This window comes from Olea europaea, chromosome 9 (genome assembly GCF_002742605.1).
Source record: "Olea europaea var. sylvestris chromosome 9, O_europaea_v1, whole genome shotgun sequence".
Classification (NCBI taxonomy): Eukaryota; Viridiplantae; Streptophyta; class Magnoliopsida; order Lamiales; family Oleaceae; genus Olea; species Olea europaea.
The window spans coordinates 12,972,515-12,978,817 of record NC_036245.1 but is presented as its reverse complement, the minus strand read 5'-3'; positions in this window follow the sequence as shown (position 1 = coordinate 12,978,817).

The window sequence follows — 6,303 nt, the reverse complement described above, 5'->3', positions numbered from 1 at the left end:
AGTTTCATTTTCCTACTAATCCCTCCATTAGGTTCTTTAAGGAACCTTTTAATCTCTGTTCTCCAATCCATTGCATCTCCATCTTGTATACAGTGAAATTCAATCCTTCTTGCCCTTCTTTGAGTCACGGACAATATGGTTCCATACTCACAAGTAGACTTCCAATTCAAAACCTTTGAGTACCCTGAGGCCATTTGTGCCAACTCATTTGTCAAGTCGTTATATATCCTATTAACGCATTGAAGTTCTACTTGGTCGAATTCTTCTAACAATTCTTGGGCGATCTCATATTGACTTATAATGGAATCACTTTGGCATTTAAAATCACCAATCAATTGGTGAATTACCAATTGAGAATCGCCCCTAACGATCACATTTTTTACTCCCATATCTACCATTAGTTCTAAGCCTACTATTAAAGCTTCATATTCGGCCTGATTGTTGGTGCATATTCTGTTTAAAGTGAATGCAAACTTGTAGCAAATCCCTAAAGGATTAATCTATGCTACTCCTACTCCTGCACCTTTAGAGATTTTTAACCCATCGAAATACAACACCCAAGGTTTTAGCTCGAATGAATTGATCTCTAATTCAATTTCTTCAGGCATGTCAAGGCATAGATGATCGGCTAGAAAGTTAGCCAAAGCCTGATTTTTGACTGCCTTTTGAGGTATATATTGTATCTCGAATTCTGATAAAGCTAACGTCCAAAGGCCTACCCTTTGGTGTAAAATAGGGCGCGAGAACATATATTTAACTAAGTTTACTTTAGAAATTAAATAAACGGTTACGGGCCGTAAATAAGCCCTTAATTTTGTACATGTGAAATACAATGCAAGACATAATTTTTCGATAGCAGAGTAATTACATTTACATTTCGTTAACCGTCTACTTAAGTAGTAAATTGCCATTTCTTCACCAAATTGGTCTTCCTGTGCGACCATTCCAGCTATTGATTCTTTTTCAGCCGATACGTACACTTTCATTGGCCGTCCTTGGATTGGTGACACAGCACTGGTGGGCTTGATAAATATGTCTTCAAGTTTTCAAAAGCCTTTTGATGTTCTTCTTTCTAGACGAATTCGTCCTAATTTTTCAGCTTTAAGAGCGGCGAAAAGACTTTAGTTCGCCCTGCACAGTTAGAAATAAAGCGTCTTAAAAAGTTTACTTGGCCTAGAAACCTTTGCAATTCTTTTTTGTGTACTAAGAAACCAAGAAAATTCCCTGCATTAACACCAAATGCACATTTCAAGGGATTCAACTTTAACTTATATTACTTCATTCGCTCAAACGAATATCTTAACTGTTCGAAATGGTCCTCTTCTTTAATGGACTTAACTACTATGTCGTCTACATACACTTCAACAAACTTGCCTATCATATCATGAAAGATTAAATTTATTGCCCTTTGATAAGTTGCCCCTGCATTTTTTAGGCCGAAAGGCATAACCACCCATTCAAAACATCCTAGAGACCCAGGGCATTTAAAGGCAGTTTTGTGTATGTCTTCTTCAGCTATATAAATTTGATTGTATCCTGTATACCCATCCATGAAAGAATACATGACATGTTCGGCAGTCGAGTCTACTAAAGAATCCACCGTGGGCATTGGATACTCATCTTTGGGTGTAGCTATGTTTAAATTTCTAAAGTCTATACACACCCTTAGTTTACCATTCTTTTTTAGTACTGGCACGATATTGGACAACCATTCGACATATCTGGATGTTCTAATAAAACCTGCTTTCAATAATCGCTCTATCTCTTTCTTAATCTCAGGGAGTACATTAAGAGCAAAACGTCTAGGAGGCTGCCTATGAGGTTTAAAATTAGGTTTAGTTGGTAACTTATGTTCCACCAAGTCTCTATCTAAACCAAGCATTTGTTCATATTCCTAAGCAAAACAATCTTTATACTCCTTTAGCAAAGCAATTAATTTATTACTAACCTCTTGATCGAGCATCTGGCTGATGAATGTTGGACGATCTTCTCCTTCATTGCCAATATTTACTTTGATCAGAGGGATTTGTGCTTGAGAGTATCCAGGTTTGATGATCCGCATCACTTCGTCGTCCAGTTCCCTTGTAAGTACTTCTTCTTCTAAACAGTCCACCTTGTTGACTTCTCGGCCAATGCTTTGTTCTAACTTGAATACTGCTAATTTGTCCTTCAGCGCTTTCAGGGCTGTCTCTTCTTTCGCCTTGTCATTACATTCCTTATTGAAAGCCATTAGTCTGGCTTTGAAGGCCTGAATATCGGCCATTTATTTTTGAAGCTTAGTATCTATTCAAAACTCCTTGATTATTCTTTTGCCAATTACTAGCTCTTCTAGGGCCACTATATTTGGCCTCATCTGTCTGAACATTTCAGTGAGTGCGTCCACTGAAAATGGCTCTTCGCTTTGCACGACAACTTGAGTTTCTTCCCCATCTTGTACTACCCTGACAGGTCCATAGTTTTCTTCGTACATGAACTTTTCCACCGAGTTTGCTTCTGCGACAAAAGGCCTATGATCGGCCTGTACCACCTCTGCTTCGCCTTTGTTATTCCAGAAAATCAGGCATTGATGGAGCGATGAGGGTATACAGCGACTTCCGTGTATCCAATCTCTTCCTAGTAGCACATTGTAACTGGTAGGACCATCTATTACAAAGAAGACTGTGGTCCTAGTGGTCGTCCCTATAGTTATGTCCAATGGCATAACTCCCTTAGCTGAAGTTGCTCCTCCGTTGAAACTCGTAAGGATAACTTCTGCTGGAATCATGTCATCCTCTGTCTTTGCAAATTTCCTCATCATCCTAGATGGAATGATGTTTATAGCTGCTCCATTGTCGACAAGCACTTTTGCCACAGGGATGCCGTTAACTAGAGCTTTAACGTACAATGACCTCAAGTGTTTAGTCAATTTCATGTCTGGCCGTTTAAAAATAACCTTTTCGGCAACCTCTATTTCTACTTCCTGCTTGTTTTCTGTCGAATTATCCTCCTGTGATAAGTTGACGTGCAGCATATCGCGATGAGCCTCTGTCTCCTGAATTTCCTTCTTACTGTTTTCTAATGCTTCCTCATCAGTTACCTAACCTGTGGGAGGGGACATTATTCTTGGAGGTGATCCATACTTTTCAGAGCGAGACACTCTCTTCTTCCTTTTGGGTGTCCCGTATAGTACGTAGAAATCGAAAGGACGCTCATATGGTTCTCCCAATAAGTCTACTTCTCGAACTCCCTCTCGATGTAGTTGCTTCAACAGAGTATTGCGCGATACTCCTCTCCTTCTTCCTTCTGCTTCTAGGTCGATTTCTTCTTCAATGTCTGTCATCCCGTTGTCTTCTTCATCGTTGTAGGCCTCTCTAGAAGTCTGGCCTTCTTCACAAGCCTCTCCTTCGTTGTCCTCCCTTTCTTCTTCTTCTTTTTCTTTATTCTTGAATTCATTGGCCAGTAAATAATTATTGGCCACGACAGGAGGTAACGTACCGAACTGAAAAGTAAGGGGCTGATCTGGATCTTCTCCATCCCTTCTGTCCCGCTCAAACTTCGATCTCCCAGAAGAAGTTTCTAGCAGCTCTTTCATTGATTCGTCTGTACCGGTTTCTTCACTAGCCTTGAGAACATTTTGATTGGCTATCTTGAATAGTTTAGGCGCTTTAGGATGTGGCACTCCCTGTTGCTGCCTCATCATTCGTCCATAGTTTCATTGGAAACGCCTTTGTTGGGTTCTAGTCATCTCATCGAAGGGTATTGCCCTTCCTACATTATACTGGAACAAATGCCATACATGTGGCCGGCGAGGTTGCGGCCTGAATGTTCTCCCATTATCTGTTGGCCTGAATTGCCTCTCAAAAGGCGGTCCTCTATAGAATGATGTACCTCACCCTCTACTAGGCTGAGTGTTTGGGAAGAAAGTAGGGCGATGGGGATGTTGCCATATCCCTGGTTTCTCCATGTTCCCACTCATTTCTCTTTTATATCTTGCACACAGGACGTCTTCGTCCCTTTTTGGTTCTTTCCCCTTGATCCGTTCAAAGATACTGGGATGTGGTCTAGGGTCCTGTTCTCCATCATCTATGACCAACTTGAATTTTGACAACTTGTTTTGAAACCAGACGTCACCATGTTCACTCCAAGTGGCTGTGGAAAAGGATTTTCATCCACTGCCATCTTCTTCTTATCGTCGAACGTAATTCGTCCTGATTCAATGGCATCCTACAATACATGGCGAAAAACCAAGCAATTGTTAGTCAAATGTGACCATGCATTATGCCACTTACAATATTTTTTACCCTTAATTTGTTCAGGGTTTGGCAATTTATGCTTATCGCTCAGCTTTATCTGCTTATCCCTATATAATTTATCAAATATAAGGTCAACTTTGGTTACATCGAACGAGAACGTTCTAGCCTTTATGTTTCAATCTTTTATGGGCTCATCTTTGCCCGATGGTCTAGGTTTAGCCATTATAGGACAAGTATACGTATCTCCTTTAACCAATTCGACCAAACACATTTCGACCTGATCGTATGACTCGTCGCTGATGGTATGAACGTCAAAACTTGGGTCTTTATAATAAGTCCCTTTACTAGAATTTTTCATCTGCTCTTCCTCTCTTATCAGTCGTTCATACCTAATCACATTCGCACTCAACTGGAAAAGGTCAGGAAATTCCTTGTCCTGGATTTCTTTTTTAAATCAAAGCTCAAACAACCTTGAGCGATTTTGACAAATTCTTTTTCGGGCAGAGGTACAAAACACTTGCTTCTTGCTATCTTGAACCTTTGGAGAAAACTTTCTGCCCATTCGTTTGGCATTTGACGTAGATTCGCCAAATCAGCCAAAGTGACTTCAGACTCAGTTTTACAAAACTGAGCGTGGAATAACTGTTCCAATTGTTGCCATGTTTGAACAGAGTTCGCTGACAAGTTGATGAACCAGGAGAAAGCTACTCCGGTTAATGAACTAGGGAAAAGCCTCATTTTATGGTAATCGGTTACATCACCACTTTGTAATGTGAATCGCCCTATGTGTTCTAGAGTAGACACCTCTCTTAAACCGGTAAACAGTGAGAATTCTGGCACTTTATACCCTCTAGGCCATGGATATGCTTGGTCTACCCAATCAGGATATGGCTTTGTATAAGTCGGCCTAATGACGGGACGCACCCCAAAAACCATCTGATCCTGTACGATTTTCATAATCTGATTCCTCAACATGACGTTGGGGTCATATGGAATTCCTACAGGTTGGTTAACCGGTTGATTTGCATGAGGCATGATGTTTGGTCCTTGATTGGCAACAAAGTTACCATGATTAGGGCCATTACCATTAGCCTGAACATCTATTCCCTCATTAACACGCGGGGTATTCTGTCCATTGTTTAGGACATTATCTCTTATATTTGGATTACCCCCCAAGTTGGGCGTACCACTACCATTGTTCTGATTTGGCACTGCAGCACGCCCTTGGTTTGAAGTAGAGGGACCAGAAAGTGGTTCTAACCCTTGATTCGAATTTAGGACTGAGGGATTATGTCCCACAATTGTCCTAGTTTGAAAGTGATTTGCAAGAGGTATAACCAGTTGACATATTTGGCCTATTAATTTATTCATTGTTTCGTTCAAAGTGTTTAGTTGTTTGGCCATGTTGTCATAATGTGCATTCCCATTTTGGGTAAATATTTCCATATTATGAATACTTCGAAGATTTACCTGTTCAACGACATCTTGTGTGAGTTCTCCAAGTAATGCACGCATGGTTCGAGAACTCAATTCTGTCATTGGTTCGTAACGACTGTTACTGCTCTGATTCTATCCATCTGTTCGTGGAGAGGCATGCTGCTCCTCATATCGCTCGATCACAGACTGGATTCCTCCCTGACTTGCTGCTTCCTTATCGGATCTCTGAGGCATATTGTTTCACCTTTTGTATTTTCAACACCAAATACCACTGTCCCACTGGGCGTGCCAAATTGTTTCGCGCGTGTTAGTCGCTAACAATTAAAAGGGATCAGACGATTGTGTAAGGGACAAAACTCTTGAGACAAAGTCCCAAAAAGGGTGTTTTTAATTTCCGATTGTAAAGTCACCGCCAATAAAGAACACTCCTTTTTTGGACTTTGTCTCAAGAGATTTGTCCCTTACACAATCGTCTGATCCCTTTTAATTGTTAGCGACTAACACGCGCGAAACATTTAAATTATCATAAACGGTCAAATTGACATATAGTTCATAAAAGAGGGTCAAAGTGAAAATATCCAGACTACAGGGGCCTTACTGGTATTTTATTCTACACGTAATGGCCCTGATGTTC